The sequence below is a fragment of the Anthonomus grandis genome, chromosome 22 (assembly GCF_022605725.1).
Source record: "Anthonomus grandis grandis chromosome 22, icAntGran1.3, whole genome shotgun sequence".
Classification (NCBI taxonomy): Eukaryota; Metazoa; Arthropoda; class Insecta; order Coleoptera; family Curculionidae; genus Anthonomus; species Anthonomus grandis.
Genome location: NC_065567.1, coordinates 12,597,634 through 12,622,087, shown reverse-complemented (window position 1 = coordinate 12,622,087; position 24,454 = coordinate 12,597,634). Strand labels below are relative to the sequence as shown.

The window sequence follows — 24,454 nt, the reverse complement described above, 5'->3', positions numbered from 1 at the left end:
ATCGCTCACCGTTTACTGTAACGTTCTGGCCATCAGCATTTCTGAAGACATAAGGACCAATGATTCCACCGGCCCATAAAGCGCACCAAACGGTTAGTTTTTCTGGATGTAATGGTTTTTCGCCAATAGCTCGTGGATTCTCATCCCCCCCAAATTCGGAAATTCTGCTTGTTTACATAGCCATTTAACCAAAAGTGTGCTTCATCACTGAACAAAATGTTCATATGAAATCGTGGATCAACAGCAATCTTTCCTTCCGCTCATTCAGCTAATGTACGGCGCAAAAGATAATCCTGGGGTTTCAACTCCTGGACAAGTTGAATTTTATATGCTCGCAATCCGAGATCTTTGCGCAAAATTTTCCATAAAGTGGATGGACATAAGTTCACTTGTTGAGAACGACGACGAATTGACACATTTGGATCGTTATCAACACTATGCTGCACAGCAGCTATCGCTTATTGCGTACGCGCTGTACGGCGTCTTACGGGATGCGTATTGTTGACTAGAGTAAAAGTATTGCGAAAACGATCAACAGTTTCTCGAATTAATCTCTCTAAAGGACGATTATGAGCTTCATAAAACTCATGTAATGCCCGATGTATTTCTCGAATAGAACCATGTCTTTCAAAATAAATTTGAACAATTTGGAAACGTTGCTCCGGCGTGAGTCTGTTCATGATGAATTGCCAAACCAAACTAATCTAAAAATAACCCAGAACTGTCAGGTCGGCTATCATAAAAAACAGTGTTGCCAAATGAAAGTTCTCCGCCTCTAAAAAAACACCATTTATATTTCTGGAATACAAATTGATATTTGCCTAAAATATGATTTGAACGTATAATTAAGAATAAACATATATTTACCAGCTCCTCTATAGTTTTGACAGAAATGAAATTGAATAAAATCTGTATTGTTGTGACGAGTTTGTGAAATTGTTCTACTTTTCAATTTTTTGAACGTGTGAGGTAGTAATTTCTAAATTGATTTTTGCTATAAGTGACGTAATACCCAATAAAATAGGTATTATACTCATTATAAATTCGTCACAACAATACAGATTTTACTTAAAAAGGTATGGGCCTAATTGTTTAGATATTTTTAGACATTTAGAAAAAATGTATATTAAACTATCTCACAGTGAAAATAGTATAACATTGTTACATAAATGCAAAATTAATAACACGTCACACACGTCATACAAAAATAATAAAACACATAAAATCTTCGAAAGAGCAAGTAAAGCGTTATTAAGAGAAAGAATTCAATTCCATAGATATAATAAAATTAATTTAAATAATGAAATACAAAAAGAAAAAATAACTTATTTTATTTAGTCAATTAAGATAATTTCAATCAGATATGTTTCTGTATAAATAAGAGTTATTTAAATAATTTTCAAAAACAAAAACAAATTTACACAAATAAAATAAATCTACTTTATATTGAAAATATAAATCAAGAACTTTTACACACAAATAATAATGATTTTATGAATAAAACTGCTATTAATTTGTCAGATAGAGTTTTATCTGATAGAGAAAAACTTGTTCTTTCTAAAGGTCTCAATTACTCAATTACTCCAAAAATTCTGTCTAAATTAAATATAATTTTAGCTATAAAAAACGCAACGAAAGACTTACCAAGGGATCAACAAGATGAATTTAGAATCAGGACAAAGATAGAAATTGAAAAACCAATGAAAATTAAACAAAATTTAAACACTTTAGAATTAAAAGCTTTAAAGACACTTAAATCCGATAACACTATTAAAATACTTCCAGCCCATAAACGTAATGCTACTATTCTTTTAAATATTAACACTTGAATGAAAATAAATTAAATTTAATAATTAATGATGGTAATTATTTTAAATTATCTAAAGATCCTACAGAAAAAATTGAAAGACAAATTTATAATTTACTTAAAAAGCATAAAAACCGATTTTCTGATATTGATAGATTTAAATTAACTCCACATAATAGTAAAACACCACATTTTTATGGGTTACCAAAAATACATAAAATAAATGTTATTACTACTATATACTACTATATTACCTACTCATCCTCTTGCAAAATATCTTTTAAATATCTTAACTCCATACACTAATAATTATGATTCTTACATTAAAAATTCTCAAAACTTTTTAGAAAAACTTTCTACAATTTCTTTTAACCCTCATGATCTATTGGTATGTTTTGATTTTGTAAGTTTTTTTACTAATATTCCTGTTGACAAAACTTTAAATATTGTTAAAAATAAACTAGAGAATCATAATAATTTAGCAGAACGTACAACACTAAGCGTTAGTACAATTTTAGCTATTGTGTAACTACTTACAAATAAATATGAATTGATTTTTGCTATAAGTGACGTAATACCCAATAAAATAAGTAACAGAAATGAAATTGATTTGAATCTAGACCCATAACACGCATTACCAACTTCGTGAGGTAGTAGCATGGAGGGAACTAAAGAAAATAGCACTTCCATGCTATATATTTTAGAGAATACATCTTCTCACACTGTAATAATAACACTATTTAAATAATAAATATAAATCAACAGAAACTGCAAATATAACAAGTCAATGCAATGACCCTTTATCTACTGCTTAATGAAGCTTAATTGACAATTAATAAAACTCTATCGAAGGAAACCCTTATTTAAATGATATTTTAAAAATAATGGGCACTTTGTTATTAAACTTTAATAATCACACATATGGGTGCGAGCATTGTATATCACTGTGCAGACACCATAAGCTGTCCGAAAGGATGCATTGAATTAAATTAATTGAGATTTAGAGCCTAATATCTTTCGATCAGCTCTGCTTTTTCACACCATTATATCATTAAGTCAGAGACGCAACAATAGCCGTTTTATTTCATTACCCTTGTCTCAACATTCACCTTAATAGTAACAAATTATTTTCGCAAACTAAAAATGCCACAGTTCTTTAAGGCAATAACAGATGTGGACTCAAAAAGAGTATAAAACTTTTTTAATAATATGTATGTATAAACCACAGTTCTAAGTAGAGCTCTAAAAAGATTATGGTTTAATATGTACCTAATAGCACCGATTATAAGGAGACAAGACTTAATCCAGGCAACATGCATTTTATAAAGGGAAATTCACCAAAAAAGGTCAACAGTCCAATTCCGAATTCATCTAGATGGCTTAAATTCTAGAAAATATCTATTATTCAAAGTACGATAAAAAAGTTTACTTAATTTCAAAAAATAACGGAAAAAACTTAATTTTTGTTATAAATGGCACAAAAAAAGCAAATAAAATTTTAAAGCTGGCAGAGTTTTGATTCAATACTCAACTAGCTATTGGCTATAAAATTATTATGTAAAGAAAACCCAATAAATTTTTCTTAGCTATTCGGAGAAAGCAGCCTCTTAAGTAAACAAGTTTTAATGCTTTAAAAGAACCTGTGTAAATAGTCCAATCGAATAAGTTTAAACATAAGTTTCAGCCTTAAAACTTTTTCCGATTCTATCAAAAAGTTTTTCTCATTCAAGTGCTTGAAAGTAATACAAACTATCGGCTCTTGCACCAACATCTGGTCATTAATTAAAAATAATTGGCCCAGGTCTTAAAGTCGACGTGTTGCGAAAACCCAGGAACGGATTTAAAACCTACAATTAATCAAAGGTAAAAAAAAGGAGTTTCGATCCGTAGAAGCAATTAAAGCAAGAATTGAAAATGTCAAAAGTAAAAGCGACGCTCGGAAGACATATAAAATAATAAACGATCTGATACAGACAAAAATATTTCCAGAGACGCCATGGAAAGGCTATCAGTTAAGTGGATGATTTTATGATCGCGTTTATATAACTAAGCTTGGAAATTTTAATTAAAAATCCTATATAAGAAAAACAAACGTAACAACAAACATTTTAGATGAACTTCGGATTATTGGATTATATGATCTCAAGCTTTTATGATTATCTGAGAAATATCTTTTTAAAAATGGCTGTTTATTTTGCCTCTTGAGAGACGGAAAATGGATTTTGCGTCAGTTGGCGAGGCCAACACTTCAGATATTCAAAGTAATTTCTTATAATTAAAAGTAATATCTTTATAATTTTATCAGATTTTTTCGGAATACCTATATAACATATATGTTTGTAAAACTGAGAACATATAAAGGGTGTTTTTTTTAGAGGCGGAGAACTTTTATTTGGCAACACTGTTTTTTATGACAGCCGACCTGCTAGTTCTGGGTTATTTTTAGATTAGTTTGATTTAGCAATTCATCATGAACAGACTCACGCCGGAGCAACGTTTCCAAATTGTTCAAATTTATTTTGAAAGACGTGGTTGTTTTGAAAGTTGTAGACGTTTTGAAAGTTGATTCGAGAAACTGTTGATCGTCTTCGCAATACTCTTACTCTAGTCGACAATACGCATCCCGTAAGACGCCGTACAGTGCGCACGCAACAAGCGACAGCTGCTGTGCAGCATAGTGTTGATAATGATCCAAATGTGTCAATTCGTCGTCGTTCTCAACGAGTGAACTTATGTCCATCCACTTTATGGAAAATTTTGCGCAAAGATCTCGGATTGCGAGCATATAAAATTCAACTTGTTCAAGAGTTGAAACCCCAGGATCATCTTTTGCGCCGTACATTCGCTGAATGGGCGGAAGGAAAGATTGCTGTTGATCCACGATTTCATATGAAAATGTTATTCAGTGATGAAGCACACTTTTGGTTAAATGGCTATGTAAAAAAGCAGAATTGCCGAATTTGGGGGGATGAGAATCCACGAGCTATTGGCGAAAAACCGTTACATCCAGAAAAACTAACCGTTTGGTGCGCTTTATGGGCCGGTGGAATCATTGGTCCTTATGTCTTCAGAAATGCTGATGGTCAGAACGTTGCAGTAAATGGTGAGCGATACAAAAACATGATAACCAACTTTTTTGTGCCTCAATTGGAAGCCGTTGCAGGCGTTGCAGAAATGTGGTTTTATCAGGACGGTGCCACGTGCCGTACAGCGCGCCAAACAATTAATTTACTGCAAGAGACATTCGAGCAACGAATAATTTCAAGGAATGGACCTGTAAACTGACCAGCTCGTTCGTGCGACTTGACGCCACTAGATTTTTTTTGGGGCTATGTTAAGTTGCATCTCTACGCTGATAAACCCGAAACACTTGAGCACTTGGAAGCCAACATACGACGCGTGATTGCCGAAATACAGCCTGCAGTACTGGAAAGAGTGTGTGAAAATTGGACCCCTAGATTACGCTTATATACTACATACATATTTTTAAAATAAGTAAATATAATATTTTTGAGTTTAAAGGCGTCTGCATACGACCCAATTTTAATGGCAATCTGCAGGGTACACAATTTAGGGATACAGCAGATTGCATCGTATGTAGGCTGAATTGTCGCAATTGATTGTGCTAGTCAGCCTATACATGATAGGATGCTCGCTCAATCTGATGCAACCTTATTAAAATTGGCCAACAGATGCACAGAAAGAACCTATTTATTTTAAAAGAGGTTTAAGGAAATTGTCTCTAACTCTGAACAAGATCCTGCTGCAATAAAACAAGTTTTAATTAAAAGGAAAATTTAAAACAGACGGGTTACATATTTCGGTTTAAGCAAAGCCTCATCAGACCTAAAAAATTTAAGAAAATTTCGATTACCTAAAATGCATAACCCAGCACGCCTTACTGTGATAAGACTATTCGGTGTTTGAATGCAGTAGACAGATGACGAAAGTCTAAGTAAGAATATTAAAAATTAGACCTGGCTTAAAGTTGATGATACACATTGAATTCGACTTTTCTTGGCTATTTTTTCGGGGAGATTTAATTTATGGCATCTGTGAGTACTGAATAATACACGTATTTACAGGTACCGAAAAATTATGATCCGTGGTTATTTATATGTAAATCCTCTTTTTAAAGGGGTATCTGAGTTTCTCAAAGGAACAACTTAAGTAGTCAATCCTGCAGGCACATTATCCGATGCAATATGAGTATCATCGGGCCCATTGTGACCCTACTTTGTTTTGCCTATATTTAATTTATTTGGTTAAAAATATAAACACTTTTGTATTCTAATATTAGACCTCAAACTATTTAGAAGTACTAAGCCTTTAAACGATACTGTTCTTCTACAAGAGGATCTTCATTCATTTTTTAATTTGTGTGATCGTTAGAATATTGAAAGGCTAGAATTACCATTGCCGTGGAACTATGAGAAGTTTGTTTGCTTGCAACATCTCTGATGCAATGATGCCAGATGCTTATGTAGAAATGGCAAAAAAGCACTTTATAATATCATAAAAATGCGTCAATATTGAAAGTTAAATAAATGCAGATAAAGTATATTAGAGAAAAAGGCGACAACATCGCAACGCCGCCCGATCGCATTGTTAATTCCACTGACACAACGAATCTTTACCAGTGACGTCGTCAAAAGTATTTACATGATAATTATTTTTTATTTATTATAAATAATATTACCGTTTATGAACTCTTTATGCAGTTTTTAACGTACTTCATTAGAGTCAAGGTACCTATCTACTAAAAGACATTTTTACGAAAATAATATATTTTATAATTATTACAGCTATAATAAGTTTTTATTTGAGGTTTATTTCTATGGTCCCCTATTCTACGTTTATGATGACGGTTCTCCCTTGATATGCTGCTTTGACAATATCGGTATTTACTTGTAAAAAAGTTTTTACTATCGTAACAGTTGAATGAGACTTTTTCCTTTATCAACCAAAAACTAAAGAAAAAACACAGAACTTTACAAATAAGCCGTTTAATAAGTTGACATTTCACAAAATGGTTTCAGCTTTTGTTTGCGGTGTTGCGATTCTAAATTTTTCAGAAGCGGTTTTAGAAATAAGAATGTTAATAATTTTTTTTTGCTTTAAAGATGTTATTTTTGCGCTTAGAATAAGATATATCTATTTCTACTTTTTATTTTTAATACAAAATCTAACATCAATTAGTTAAATTTACATTATTAGTCATATATTAGCTAAAAAATTTATTCTTTTGAAAATTTGTAAATAAAATATTCATTATTTCTAGACATTTTCGCTAACTATTTGCTTACACATTTATCGATTTCATTTTTTTGGTACCGTTAAATAGAGAATTTTACGCTGCTTACTATGATGTATCACACGATGGGGTTTCCCATTTGACATATTAAAGTGAGGTTAGCTGGAGGTGAGGAGGTGATTGACAGAACTTCAGTAAATGCATAATTAAACGTCCCTCTGTATATCTAATTTGACGTGTTTTTTTTTTTTTTTTTTTTTTTTTTTTTTAAGAAAGTTATTAAGGGTGGATAGTTTTGAAATGAAAGCACTGTATAACATTATACACATGGCTAGGCATTTTATAAATGAAATATGTCTTCTTTGCTCTATATCCATAGATTGGAATGCCAGAAAATTCAGCAAATCTTCTATTATAGTATAGCGAGTAATATCAGTATGTGTCTTTTAGTTGTAGTACACAGTTTAGAAAATCCATACTAAAATGGTCTTTTACTTGTAATGTTTGTTTTAATTCTTTTTTAAGTCTGGTGATTATATTAACAGGAACACACTGTTATTGACAACGTCAAAAACTCCCGACTTGCGTTGACGTTTAATTGTTTCCACCAAGATTAACGTAAGATTAACGTATATACAATAATAAGAAAAAAAATTACGCCTAAAGATTTATTGTTTCCATAATGGCGCCATTTGAAGAAAAAAATAACTCCAAAAATACATGTTTAACTCATTACGAAACCAAAACATGATGAAAATTATTCTTTGATGGATACTTGACGCAAATTTAACATTTTCAATTTATTCAGTAGATTTTATTCTTAAATTTAAAATTATATTTATTTAACGTTAAGTGTCAAATGATAAGCGGTGTAACATAGTTTTTAAATTATTCTATTAAAAAATATAATAATATACCAGGTACCGCAATCAAAATTAGAAAATAAGGGCATCTTTTCGTTAAACCGGTAGTGACAGAGTTAGGTCAAAAATTTCTAAGAGCACCACTAATCCGTTCCCAAACAAAACAGTACAAAAAAAGTCATTATAACAATGAAAAAAATCTATTCAATAATTTTAGATTTTTGTATTAAAAAAAATGTTTTGAAAAAAATTTGAAACCAAATTAAATATCTAATTAATCCTCGATGAAAGAGTAAACTTTATTTACATGTGATGAATATTTTTTAATCCAAAAATTCAATATTCACCAACTAAATACATGAAATGTTTATATTAATTAAGTTTTTGGTAACTGTAAATCGAATGCACGGTGACACAAATAAAATAACTCAATATGCTATATTTACATAATATTATATTTCCCTACTTACATTCATGTAGTATATCTACTATTATCCATATATTAATTAATAGTACAAATATAACGATTAAAAAACCATAGTATTTTACTTAATTTATGGGGTTTTACTTATTATCCATATGCAAGCAGCTTATATGCTAGAGCTACGATTAGACATAGAGAGAGTTATTAATAATAGTGTCAGATCAATCTCTGAAGAAGCTACATGATTAATAAAAAAATGTTTTGGCTAAATTTAAATATAAGCCACATACTTAAAAAATGCTTGACACACTTTGAAACTGCTCGATTTTATTCTGAAGAGAGCCGTCTTATAGGATAAATAGAAGCTTGGGCAGTTTGGTGCATAGAAGAGGGTGGCAGACAGGGGCTCTGTTTTATTAGATCCAAGATCTACTCAATAGGCAGATGTGACTCATGAATATCGATTGCTCTTGCAGATGGCTAGAACGTCTCCATACTGTGACTCCTTTTTTTGTAGAAAAGTGCAAGCCTGTGGAATCAACTCTCAAAGCACGTATTTCCCGAACGTTACAACTTTAGCAAAAATATCCACAGACACCTTTGTAGCACTGGCACTACTCGAGTACTGCATTTGCCCGTTTGTGCTAGTGTATTCCGTAAAAAAAAGGGCAAAACAATTCCCTAATAGTTTATTCAAAGGTCTATTAATTTATCATCAAATAACTGAAAAAGATTACCCTGTCTTCAATTTTTTTAATAATAAAATGATATTTTTTGATTAAATATGGCTGATAATAAAAGACATTATGCTCTTATGTATTAAAACATATTTAAGCAGTTCAAGATGAAAAAAATTAAGTATATTTCTAAAAATCTATTAGGTATACTTAAATATAATCACAACAGGACTGTTCTGTAAGGAAAATTAAAATTACGATGCTACAATCAATCAGTATACTGCTACAAAAATACGTTTCGTTCGGGAGTGAAATCCAAATAATAATGTTTATATTGACATCATCCCAAAGCCCTTAGGCGCTCTTCTAATATAAATAGGGTATTCAAATATACTCGTATGAAATATTTCATCTCCCAGCAAACGATCTTTCGTTTTCCCAAGAAACCGATATTCTTTGTCATTTAAGTGTTACGATTTTTATGTATTCCCTTTTCTGTTTACTTGCAATACATAATGAATACCTATGCAGGCATTGATTTTTTTGAAACTGTCTTTTGTGGTTATAAAGTAGATATGAAATATTTTTAAAGATTAATTTAAATATAAAAAAAGACTCTAGTTGGCACAGCTTACAAAAAACTTTTTCCTTGAACGTTTTCTAACGAACGTCTTTATCGAAAGTAACACAAATAAAAAAAAAAGTTTAAAGAAGGTAGGTACGCTTTAAGATTAGAAGTTTACAATCTCGAAGGAAGTTTGTTCCGGGCCAGATACATAAAACCTTTGGACCGAGCAATGGCTCCCCATCCATTGAAATAAACTTAAAGTAACTTCCTAATACATTATGATTCATCACTAATTCATACCAGCTTTTTAATTTTTAAATGAACCTACCATTAGGAATTTCTATTATTTGGGTTTTGGTTAGAGTTCGAAGTGTTCGATACGGAAAAAAAATATTGTGAAACTATAAGAAAAATGGTCACTATTAACTATTAATATTAGAATATAGTAAAAAATTTAAGTAGAATAATATTCTCATAATTTATTTTTCCATGAAGATACATCAGACGTAACTCGCGTTTGTTCTTTAAAATTATTCAACGTAGATAAATAAATACAAAAGCAATATAATAAACTTAAAAGCCTTATTCAAATATAACTTAAATTAAGTTACTAATTAAAGCAAAGAATTTAATAATAGGGTTTCTTATTTTGACAAAATTCTGAGACCTAAAATTATCATTTGTTCCTTCTTTTGACGACGTATATAAAACATAACTAATAAGAACAAGTTTTCATTTTCTAATAAATTTCGCGAAAACCATCAGATAAATAAATCAAGATCAACATATTTCATTAGCACTAACATTAATATAATAAACTTACCCACCAGGAAGCGTCCGAGACTTAGAACATTGAAAGGCTAGAATTAGTAAACAATAACTTTGTTTGAGTTCAACACGTGCACAGGGGCAAGGAGGGTGTTTTGTTTACAAACATATTCATTGATTCTCTATTGTCAAGTTTACATGCATTTTCAAAAGAGGAAATTTTCAGCTATATATCAACACATATAATAATGTTAATTTAACTTATTGATGTTAGATTTTGGATAAAAAATAAAAAGTAGAAATAAATATATGTAATTCTAAGCGCAAAATTAACATCTTCAAAGAAAAAAAAAATATTAACATTCTTATTCCTTAAACCGCTTCTAAGAAATTTGAAATGGCAACACCGCAGGATAAAGCTGATGTCAAACGGTTTTTTGTTTACATTCGGCATTTGTGAAGTTCTGTGTTTTTTCTTTAGTTTTTGGTTAAAAAAGGAAAAAGGTTGAGTCATTTCAGTGTCTTTGTAAACTGTTACAATAGTAACAACTTGTGCCGTTTGTGCCGCACCATGAGAAAAAGGCAATTTAAGCCGATCTTTTCACAAGTAAATACCGATATTCTCATAACATCATATCAAGGAACAACCGTCGTCATAACCGTAGAATAATAAAAACTTATTAAAAAATCTATAATTATTATAAAAATAGTTAATTTTCATAAAAATGCTTTTTATGAAAATTAACTATTTTTATAATAATTTTCAAGTACCTTTACTCTAATGAAGTACGTTAAAAAAATGCATAAAAAGTTCATAAATGGTAATTTTGTTTATAATTTAAAGCATAATCTATTAATAATAAATATTTATCATGTAAATATTTTTTGACGTAAATATTTTTGACTTGACGACGTCACTGGTAAATAGTAATTGTGTCGGTGGAATCAACAATTCCATCGAGCGGCGTTGCGATGTTTTTGCCTTTTTCTCTAATATAGGGACGTTCTCTACATTCATTTAACTTTGAATGTTGACTTTGCCATAGAGTATCTTATCATATTTTATAGAAAAAAAATGCTTCATATTTTATTAATGAGGAATAGTATTGTTTTGTACCTGTCAAAATAAGTGACAAATTTTTATGATATTATAAAACCTGTTTTTTTTGCCATTTTTACATAAGCATTTGGCATAATTGCATCAGAGATGTTGCAAGCAGACAAACTGCCCATAGTTCCATGGTAATACTAATTCTAGCCTTTCAATGTTCTAAGGTTCGAGACAATTATAAGCTGTGAAATCAGCCCGAAAAGTAAATAAACTCATTAAAAGAGTTGTACTTGTACTTTATTTACTAGTTCCATGTAATAATATTAATATGTATTTATTTTGTACTCTTTGGGTTTTTAAACCAATACCGAGAACTTTCAATATTCTAATCAACTGATAGTAGCAACGATTTCACATATCGAAAAAAAAAACACATCTTTCTTTACAATACTTCGATCATCTTCGCAGTACCTGAAATTCGAATTTTTTCTTAACTATATCCTAACTCATTGAGATGTTTTTTATATATAGAGTGGCCTATCGAAAACAGTCCAGCAAGGTTTGCGGCTTTAAATGTGAAAATTTACAAACAATTTTCGGACCAGTTTACTTTTGTTTTCAGGGGTTTTCCTTGGGCTTTAAGGATACGTGCACTGGGAGAAAACATACACAAAATTTCGTAAATACCTACTTCAAAAAAACTTATGTCACTGGATTATACAAAGATTTAATAAGAATGTTTACAAATAGTGCTATTGCATCAAAATAGTATTGAATAGCCATAAAAAGAACTCTCAACTTCATCGCTGACAAGAACCACTTTTTTATGCATCAATTGAATACCCTACTGTACTGTCCGAGCAGAACCACTATTTTAACAGAAACATACCCACGTTACCTTGGATTATTCAACAATTCATTGTCTGGAAACTATTCCAGCGAATATTGACAAAAATACCATGAACTCCATTTAATTGAGGTCTTATTTAAAAGTAAAGCTAATTACATAACGTTAAATGCTGGGAAATATCTAAATTAGTATGGTTCAAAGTTTGCCGAAGGAACTTTGCAAGTTCCTAAAGGTTGACACTGATAGATAGGGATAAAAGTAAATGCCAAATAATACAATTATACTTTCTCTGTGAATGGAACCAGTATGGCTTTGAAAAATTTATATTTAACAGACCTACTGGCAAATTACAGTTTACTATTCTGAACGAAAAGAAACTAGAAAATATCCCGTTTTTCATGATGGTGACTGTCCCTGCCGCCCATTTGCCTTTCATTCCCCCAAGATGGTATGTGGCCGTGGAAATGTTAGAAATCCACATTTTATTTATACAGCTGATTTTAAACATTTAGTTGAAACAACAAACACTTTTCAAGACAAAAAAGGCTTAATAAATGCACATACCATCAATTGTACAAAAATTTTTTATATCCTATTTCATAATAATTAGTAATATACATGCTTTAATTCTGATTTATTATGTCAGACTTTTTCTTTATGACAAAATAGACTTAATAAACATTCCTATCATAATGTTTTATATCCTATTTCATAAAGCACCATATATGCTTTAATTCTCACTACTGATTATTTTAACGTACAGATTAATATTCAGAAACTAAAACTCATGTCGCAGCATTAATAACCTGATCACTGTTCGCTGGTTTAATGTACAAAATCATGTATTAATATAAATCGTTCATTATATTCATAACAAATCAGCATTAACCTAACATTTACTGTTTACCGTACATCATAAATTACACAGAGAAGTACGTATATTGATCAACTTGAAATTCATTGGTTTTTAAATTAAAAGTATTTTTTTCTTGGAGTATATCATCATCAAATTGATACCTAAGATTATTTTATTATGTACATTTTGGTTAGATTTGATTTCATTAGTTTTTATCCACAAATCAGACAAAAACATGTTACTCTTTATCATTGATTCAATTTTATAAACAGGGTGTTCATTTGAAAACTTCCCACCACGGATTTATCGAAAATCACTGTTTAAAAAAAAATGCCGAAATACGTCAAAAGGTTTGTCAAGGGGAACAACTTTCTAACCTAAAATTATTTCACCCCCTTTCACCTTCTGCCTCCCAGGGTCATCCCCTTAAAAATTTTAAATGGCAAGGGGTATTAAGGGCTCAAGTTGAAGTTTTGGGTCATTTTGGAATTAATCCTAATACTTCATTACGCAAAATTGTTGCTGCCACTGGTATTTCATTAGGCTCTGTTCACACAGTTACCAAACTTCATAAATTTCATCCATTCAAAATGAAAATATTGCAAGAGTTAACCGAAGACGATTTCGATAGGCGAGTTGAGTTTTGTGAAAAATGACTGAAGCGATTAATGATAATACTATTCATGTAAAGAATACCTGCTTCCGCGATGAATGCACATTTTATCTAAATGGATTTGTTAATAAGCATAACTGTAGATATTGGAGCAATGAAAATCCTCATGCATTTGTAGAAGGGCATACCCAGTACCCTCAAAAAATTAATGTATGGGCAAGCATTTTAGGAAATAAAGTGAATGGGCCATTATTTATTAACGGAAATTTAAATGGAGTCATTTATTTGGATATGTTGGAAAATACCATCAATCCGCTTATCACTGAATCCATTGAAAACCAAATCGATGATGATGGAAATCCTATACTTGATGAGGCTGAAATATATTTCCAGCAAGACGGCCTATCCTTCTCACTATGTTCTTCCCGTTCGGCAATGGCTAGACGACGAGTTTCCAGATAAATGGATAGGGCGAAGGGGGCCTATAAAATGGCCTGCTAGATCTCCTGATATAACGCCGTTAGACTTTTTTCTATGGCGTCATTTGAAATCTATTGTGTTTACTCCCCAACCTGAAAGTTTGGACGAATTTCGTCAACGCATCATCGACAGCTGCCATGATATCCCACAACATGTTTTTGAAAATGTCCGTCAGGAATTTGAACATCGCCTATATCCTATGTTTGGCCAAAAACGGGCAACATTTTAAACACTTATTGAAATAAAAACTGATATTTTCATGTTTTTGTTTTCTATCTGAACAAATTAAGATAAACAAAGATTTTTCTAATTTTCTCGAAAACGAATCGACCGATTTAAAAAAATCAAACGTCAAAATAAAAAACTTTGAAAGACCTTTTAAACAAGCTATTACTCGATACCCCTTGCCATTTAAAATTTGTAAGGGGATGACCCTGGGGGGCAGAGGGTGAAATGGGGTGGAGTAATTTTAGGTTAAAAAGTTGTCCTCCTTGACAAACCTTTTGACATATTTCGGCTTTTTTTGTTTTTTAAACAGTGGTTTTCGATAAATCCGTGGTGGGAAGTTTTCAAATGAACACCCTGTATATTATCGCTTAATTAATAAAAACCCTAAACCTATTCTTTGAATTCATTAAGAAGTACCTTGGTAAAACTTGTAGATAATCAGTAAGAAAATAATACCACCACTTACAAAAGGCAAGAAAGGATTTATTTTTATCAGTAAGATTTTTTCCTCATCAACTCAAGATGTCTACGCCACTGACATGTAGGTCGAATTTGACGAAAGGTGTCTTGCTCTTAATTTATAAGATGTCAAGACAAGTTACGTTACATGACTATGAATCGCTCAAAAAGGTGCACGTAAATCTTTTCAAAGTGGATAATTAGCAGACAACGACGGGACTGTATAACTGCCCCGGATGAAAATAATTCAAAATTGTTACCTAGAAACATAAATAATATAGCTTTCTCTAATGATAGACCTAGTGTGATTAAAAACTATCAAGAGAAGTAATTATGGCATATAAACTATCACTTAGTAAATGAAAATTGAATAACTTTAAAGGTTGGCCGAGCATACCTATAACCGCGGGGCATAAGTGGTCTTTTATAAAAATATTAGAATATAAATTTGATTTTGAACGCCTCCTTTTTTTTTTAGTGGTGTTTTGACAGCTTACGTTAAGCAATAATAATAAGATATATATTTTGGATATATAATCATCATATAAAAATAAATATTTTAGTACCTTGAAGTAATCATTGTATTATTATGTATGGGTAAAGTTTATGAGACAGTAAGCTAGACATTCATTGAAAGGTAATAAAATACGTTATTTGTTTCATGAAAAATATATAGATACACGCATATCTTTTTAAGAAACGCTTATACATTTAATATTCTTGTTTTACATCATTACATGAGTATACAAAAAAATGCCGCAAAATTTAACCCAATTTTTGAATATGAGTTATAAAAAATACTATTTTGTTAAGGCGGTGTATAAATAAATATCTCGGCTAAAGCAAATTATAAGTAAATTTAATTTTTTGATTAATTAACAGAAATTTTTTGATCTTGGTTATGAGTTAATAAAAAAATCAAAAATATAGTTCCATCTGAGGTTGAAAAAGTAGAATAAAGGAACATTTTCAGACCAAAAATTCGACCATGAGTAACAAGCATTTTTATAAGTTTGTCTTTTGCTGGGAATTTGCCATTTGTGATACATTTCCAATCTAATAAAATGTTTACATGATTTACAACTATTAAAGTTTATTTAAGATTTTTGAAAAAATATACTATAACAGGCCTATATATAACTATTTTTATTGGCCTATTGTTTTTCTATTTTGAGTCTTGCAACATGCAACATGAACGATTGTAGACTTTAAATATTATTATCCGGAGGTCCAACCAAAATTGAAATCATTGAGATCATCTACAAAACCGTTTGTGAAGGGTCTATGAATTGGCGTGGACTGAAGCTTTAGCTATAAACAGAAGGAAATTGATGGTTTTAATCTTAGGGAGTCTGGTTAATAATCTACCATGAACAAAACGCGAGCCACCAAAGTTTCAAACGGATTGGGAAGGCAGATCTCACTTGGTCACCGGGTTCAACTGATGTCTTATCTTGACCTAACTTTTACAATGTATGTGATGAAACTTCTGAGAGGTGCAGACTTATCTTCATTCTTCCTTATTTTCCATAATTTCCGTACTATTTCGTTTCTTTGTTTTTATTTTCCTTTGTGTTAAGTTCAGGTTAAGTAGTTAAATTAATTTAGAGTTTTACTTAGGCAGGTTTTTCGTCACTGATTTTGTAAAATCAACTTTAAAAAAAAATAAGGCCAAATTTTGCATTTCCAATTATTCCAAGAGATCTTTTTTAGATACCTAGAACTTCTGATGGATTTATTCTATATTCTATATTTTATATTCCAGGGATTTCTCTTCAGAAATGTGATGATAATCTTGCAGGTATCTGGCTTTTACTATTGCTGTATAAGTAGCGCAGTAAAAAATGAAGTTTCGTTTTTTTAAATTATGCGCGACCACCTAAAAACAATTATTCCATAATATATTAAAAATAATAAAATAAATTATGATATAACAAAATAATTAAGCGTTAAGTAAATTAATGAGCTAAATAGTATCACTTACGGAACTAATAAAAAACAGTTACATTGTCAAGAGTAAATCCATATTCTTTAAGACATTGTAGATCTGCAAGTGGTGTTTTACTTTATTTTTCGCTCCATAAAATGGGCTCTAACGGCTAGCTAGCTGAATCGTAAAAATGTTAAAATTAACACTTATCACTGAAGTTTCTGCCCGACAATAGTAAAAATATTATTATGTCCTAATAAATAAATATTTCTTGCTATCGTTTGTTTTTGCGTAGCTTTCATCGTAATATTTAAGTGTTTTTATTAAATTAGTTTGGTCAATCCAATTTAAGGTATACTTTTTAAGAAAATAATTATTTGGAAATTAGAAATATCGATAAAAGTTGAAGAAAAAACAGAAAATTTAATCAAAACTATTTTGTTGATAACTTCCCTATCTATAAAATATTCATATTCTAGCGAAAATTTAAAAACATTAACATATTATACAGAGTTATTCACGGCATACGACACGGAATATTATGACTGGACTACAGGATAAAAAGAAATTTAAAAAATTGGAATGATCAGAAACTTTCCAGAAGTATCTTTATAGTAAAATTATTTTAATGACATATAGGGTGTTTCAAAGTGCAGATACATATCAAAGTTTTTTTTTTTTTTAAATTGAACACCCTAAATATTATTTGATTTTTGTAGCTTACTTTGTAAATAAAGGTAGGTTTTATTAAGGTTTACCCAGCCTAAACATTAAAGTTTCCGAAATATTTTATGTTTTGTCAAAATACTGAGACAACTTTATTTCAATAAAAAAATCCTTAACATGTGTTTTCACTTTTCTTACCATATTTGCACTGAGGAGCACTAAACTATTAAATCTTACATAAATTAGTTATTTTTACATACAAAAAATAAATCAATTATTAAAAAAAATTACAATAAAATAATAGGCATGTCAATTTGTTATCGCCTACTATGAAATATTAAGTTTAAGTTTAAAAAAACGCATTTTAAATATTGCTATTTTTTATAAAAATGAGAAGGTTTAAGTATACGAAGACCTTATTAGATTCTAAAAAGAATTCATTGTCACATTTATTGGTGATGGAAAGAAAATGAAAAACGAAAATAAATACAGTGTGTTTATATTATAAAATACGGGCAACTTATTACTTTCAAAAAATATAAAAAAAAGGGAAAAACAAACAATAATAATAAATAGAGGGTTTTTTTGACATGAAATCAAACCCTGGGGCTTATATCTGATACCAATTTTAAACCTTTTATCCCCTGATGATGGACATCACTATGTCCGAAGCATGTCGGGAATTTTAAAAAAACAATATTTTTACAACACACAGACTACTTCTGAAATGCCTATATTATTTCCCATTTTTTTTACCCTGTAGTTTAGTCAAAATATGCCGTGTCATATGTTGTAAATAACCCTTTATATTGAAATGAAGTTGAAATCATTTTAAGTAAAAAAAAAGAAGTATACGAAATTGTAAAGACAGTTTATTTAATATAATAGAATTAGAAGTATTTGTAATGTAATGTAATAATGAAAATATCTTAAATATGTAAAACATTTATTTTTTCTGGCATCTCGTTTTTAGTAGTAATGATGGATAGGAAAACCTTTTAAACCATTGTGGATCGTAGATCATTTAATAGTATTTTAAATTTAAATTTTTTTTTCTCACTAGTTCCTTTCACAGGTAATATGAAAAAATTTCGTATAAAAATTACTAAATTTAGAAATACGTTATTTGTAAATATGTAGTTTAAAATATTCAATACGTTCATTTATGGGTAACTTAGGGCACACGTAAAAAATTTCATTTTATAAATCTTAAATTTATCCGTTTGAAAAAAAATTAAACAATGTTGCTTGATTTGTTTCAATCTTTCCTCCAACTTTGATAATGCAGTATCCATTATTACAAATAAAAAATAATTTTAAATTAGTCAGCTCTGTTTTAAGGAGCCTCATCATCACAGTGCTCGTTAAATAAATTCAAATTCAAATCGTTTATTTTCCAATATCAAAAATTACAAAACAATTTTACTTATGATGTAAGTGAAGTTAGCAAATAGGAATGCATATCGATTATAAAAACCGTTTCTCAAAAGTACCTCTGCAAGAGGCACTTCTAAGTGATACATCCTCAAAAAAAAGCAACAAAAAAGGAAACAAAAAAAACCTTACGTAAAAATATAAAAAAGTGCCTAAAAAAGTTCCTGCACAATAGCAAAGAATCTTGTTATTTCTAAAGACGCTTTTGCAGAATCATTAACTAAATTTAAGCTACGGGCCGGGACCGCACAAGGCACGTAGAAAGCGCTAGGGCTTAATTCAAAATATTTTTTGCTAAATGGTTATTGCTCTTGACTCTTCATATCCTCTAACCTTGGTCCTATTGAATCTAAGCTAAAATTGCTCTCTAATCCCTATTTAATTAGATGTACCATTTAACAAAACAAACCTTATTGCATCAGTAAATTGGTCTGTACGACTTTTTAGCATATAAAGTGCATCCGTAAAGTAGCGGATAAATTAAATAAAAATGAAATGGGCCGTTTCTAAAAAAATGCCCGAACCCGTCGATTCTAATATTTGGTTTAAGGTTTTTCTATGTAAAAATGAAATATACAGGGTGACTCAAAAAAAAAGATATGACATCATCAAAATATTTTTTAAATGGAAACCACTTAGTTCGTTTTAAATATGAACAACTAGATGACGACACAGACTCAATTGTAATAACAGTCCTTCTAATCCGGTTAATGTGATCAGATCGTGTCATCAAATTTTGACCGGATAAAAAATCAACGACATAAATAATACACACAGCTGAAAATCTTGGGATATTGAGTAATTTGAATTACAAAGAAGTTTTAAATTTTTCAATTAAATATTTTTTTATAACCATTATAAGTGGAGATAACCTAATAAGAAATGAATTATGACGTGATATAAAAATATTGATTCTCGTAAGAAAAATTGAATATTACTTACAATACATGCCAAACAACAAAAAATGTGTAACCAAAATTTTACCAAAAAAATGGAAGAGAAACAAATTAATATGGAATATGATCTCCTTATGCATTGATTGTGGCTCTACAACGTCTTTCTATGCTAGTGATTAAGTTATCTAGATCTTCTTCGGAAATTGCTATCCAACAGTGTTGAAGAGCTTTAAACAGCTGGTCTCGGGTTTGAAACTGATTCTGGCCATAAAGAACTCTTTGCTGAACAATATCCTAGGCATGCTCTAAAGGATTGAGATCAAGTGATCGAGCTGGTCATTCTAAAACACGACTGTCCTGCTCTTTCGTGTAATTTTAGCTGTGTGTGGAGTGGCATTATTATGCATTATAATAAAATTCTCATCTCAGGTTGTAGAATATTTCTAATGTAGCGGTCTGCTAATAAGAAATAATCCAGAATCCTGTGAACTGTAAACCTCCCATGTATGATGGATTCAATTTTTTGGGCCAGTGCCCTCCATACACGTACTTTTCGAGAATCTAGATCAAAGCGAGATTTATCAAAAAATAAAACATTTTGCCATTGATTTTGCTCCCAAGTGACATGTTCCCGAGCTCAAGCTAGTCGACTGGTTAGATTCCCTCGATTTAAGGGTTGGCATTTCCAAGGCCTTTGGCTTACTACAGAACTTCTCTCAACCATCTGTAGATGGTATGTCTTGGAATAGTCACACACTGGTATTACTGCGTCATTTCTTCGAGCTTTAAAAATAATATATCGGTTTATATGAAAAGTAGTCAGCTTTGATCGACCCAAATACCTTGCGTCTGTTGTTCCAGTCTCTCGATAACGTCTCCAGAGGCGAGAAATAACGCTCTGAGTGGTGCTTATAGCGTTAGTTACATCAATGTAACGCATTCCAGCCTCGAACATTCCCACACCTCTTAACATCTCATGATCTGCCAAATGACGTCTAGCAACAATTTAGAAAACTGTTGCAGTACTACACTTGACAAAGAACTAATAATATTGTACATTATGGATATTGTATATTTTCAGCATCTTTAAAAAATATTTGGATATGAATTTAAGACGTATATTTACATCAATAGATGCTGTTAAACGAGTTTTATAAGATAAGATAGCTTAAAGTTTTAAATATCCCTAGATTTCGAGCATGTGTGTCATTTTTAAAACAGAAACCTATCCCTTCTTTTCTAATTTAGTAAATCAGTTGTCATTTTAAAAGAAAATGTTTTTTATTTTGGTAGAAATTGTTTGCTGCTTTGATTATTTCATTAGATGCAAAACCTCTATTGTATTTATTTAAAGAAAACGTTTTATTAGCTTCGGTCTGTTGGGTCCAAATTACAGAAGACCAGTACCTAGGAATCTTATAAACAATATTTTCAATACTTACCTCTGCAGAACTTTGTTCTTTTAATAAAAAACTTTTTGTTGCAGTTTTGGTATTCGACGAGAGAGTTCCTCGCTATTGACCAGTATTAATTCGGTCTCTGTCACATTATCATCTTGGCCTTGGAGACTTGATGGTGCCCCATGCGATTAAAGTTAAAAACGTTTTGAGTAAACCACTAGCCTTTTTGAATTTCTTCTTTTTCTCGTTGTGTAGTGTGTCCCAGAAAACTTCTTTCGATTTTAAGACTTCAAAAAATGAATTACTGGACCATCTACCCAAAAAGTTATGACGAAAAAATAATGATTAAACAATTACACGTTTTGTAAGCTTAAATTAAAACAAAAGAAATTCTGATGCATGCATTTATTTGCGTTAACTACAGATGAGTCTTTTCCTTTTTTTTCTTAGTCGCAAAATGTGCGTCATCGTATCGCAGTGTTATTACTTCTGCCTAAGACGTGTTCAAACAAGAAAATTTCATATTTGCCAAGTGGTTAACTTAATTTTTCTCTTTTCATAGGGCTTGCCGCCCGGATGCCTTGACCCCACGGGTCGGAACGGATTTGGTTGGTATCATTATTACAACATAAAAAATTAACTAATTAAATAAAATAAATAAATTATATCGTTTTTATTAACAATAATGAACCCAAGCTTTGAACTTCTAAAATTTTTGAGGAAATGTCAGCGGAACGGAGAAAATTGTATGTAAATTGAAGATATTACATTGTAAAATTAATACATCAATCATAAAAACTGACAGAATAATTGGCACCATTTTGCAGTTATCCCTTGAATACTGTCCGACGTGTTAACATCATGAAATTCTGAATTTAATTCCTGCCATTGGTAGGAATGGAATTAACAGGAATCGTTTTGATTTAACGACGTTTATTTTTTATATGAGTTATATATTCTTTAAATACGTTTGACTTTTATTTATTTAGTTAAAGAAGGTCATTTAATAGTTCTATGCATATTAAATTTATATGATATAAGTTAATGAGTGGCGTTAAGAAACGTAATATTCATGGCATGGAAAAAATTATCTGCACTGCTTTATGTCTTTAATAGCACAATTTTATTTCATACAATAACACTCATACCTAATGATAAACAACATTCAACAGACAATAGCTTTTTATTGCACCCATACAAATTCAAAAATGTACCTTTGTCGAATATGTACCGCTTTACGCTTTTATGGGGCGCCAGTTAAGCATACAGACTTTAATCCGCGTCCTGTGAAATAATTCAATGTGAAATGAGCCTTATCAAGTTTAAAAACAAATGCCCTTAAAATACAGAGAAGCATTGTACTGCTGCTACAATTTTACGATTTCCTTACCATTTGAATATACACAATTGCTGATGCTGATGCATATTCTTTTTTAAGTAAGCATGATGCATTGTTAAAGAAATAGATTTGGTGGAGGGAGGACGGGGCAAGAATTCTTCGTCTAACACGATAATAATAATAATAATAATAATAAAGCGCCTTTATTTAGCAAATACATAGTTTTACATAGTTTTGCCTTCGAAGGCGAAGATTAGCTAAAAGCTACTCTTAAACTCTTAACCTTCTTAAATTACACAAAAAAAAACAAAATAAACAAACATAAATCAGTAGAAAATAAAACAATATTCATTTAACAGAAATAAGAAAATCTTTTGATTTACCTAAATGATTCCTGTAGAAACAGGTTCTTGAAATGTTTTTTAAAAACATACAGGCCATTGCTAAAATCAGGTCTAAAGACGTTCACAAATTTGACTGTGTTATAAGTGAATGATCGTTCAAAGAGAGCCATTGAGTGATGGGGCATAGTCAGAGTGTTTTGCCTAATAATTCGAGCATGTACATGATTTCTAGGTATAAGTTTCTTTCTAAATAAATATATCGGAGCTTTGGACTTATAAAGGCGATATACTAAGGTGCAGTACAAAAACTTATATAGATAAGGTATTTTGTGCAGTACAAAAATTTATATAGATAGACGATACCAGGTGTTATGAGTAACGACAACGTTGCTGATACCTTACGGTTATTAAAACAAAATATAATTAACGTAGGGTTGGGTGTGATTAAACGTTATAGGAATGCCTGAACCAGAAGTTCTTAGATGTGAGGTAAATTAGGAAATGCACATTAGCTAATGAGATCGTAAAAAATCAAATTAATAGTAAAGTATTTAATATTTTAATAGATAATGCGTGTGTTAAAAACTACAGACTGACCAAAGTATCTTAACCTTTGAGATTCGGTCGCGCGATAGCATGACTGTAAAAAGCTCATTTAAATAATTGCATTTGCAGGGTTCCAAACATTTGCATCATAGTATTTAAAGGTTAAGTCCTAAGTTCCTAAAACAGCAAAATATTTAGAGACACTCCTACAAAAGAAAAATAAATAAAAACGTCATTTTAGTTTTCTAGTTAAAATTTAGGCCTTCTCATACCTCACCTTTGATTAAAAATCATTTATTAAATATTATTTAATGAATTTTCAGGCGAAGTGGCCATTAGTAAAGCCTACATTCGGCTTTCTGTAATGAAGTGTATTGTTTTTCTGTCATTCGAGGCTGTAAGAGGACAAGAAGCTTTAATTATTAGATTGTATGAAGAATTTCTGCTTTATAAAGTTTTCGTGCAGTAAGTTACGACAGTTAGGCTATCGCGTAGCACATGACCTCACAGTAATCATGATGGTGACTATCTTAATCGCCTTCGTAAAGTGCGACATGTAAAAGTACGTTTACATACCAGTGCTATCCACTGTCTGCAACTTTCAAAGCACATACTGAGTTTTTGACTAGTTAAAGGTTACTTTAATAGTACAGAACTAATATAAACTCATTATATTGAAATAATTTTCTTTACTTTCAAAAATGAAAACTAAAATCATATTTGTATGTTATGTTCAAATAAAGTTAGATAGATCTGACTTTTCGTCAATAGTTTTTGTGACCTTAGATTATATTTGCCTTTCAAATAAAATGTATAAAATTACTTGCTCTGAGGAAGTATGCAATGCACTAACATCGTATATTTCTTGAATGTATTTATTTATCTTTATCGTATTACCTGGCTTCTTTAAGATCGATCTAATAACACTAAATATTATACGTATATATGTTTTGACTGTTTTATATATTTTTTTATAGTCAAACGTCAACTTTGCAATAATA

At 30.6% G+C, this 24,454-nt stretch overlaps 1 protein-coding gene across 1 annotated transcript in view; it reads right to left on the bottom strand.

Annotated features, from left to right (window-relative positions):
• The window catches only part of LOC126749132 (plexin-B), a 559,001-nt gene that overhangs the window by 311,419 nt on the left and 223,128 nt on the right, over positions 1-24,454 (bottom strand). The gene's annotated exons all lie outside the window — the stretch shown is intronic.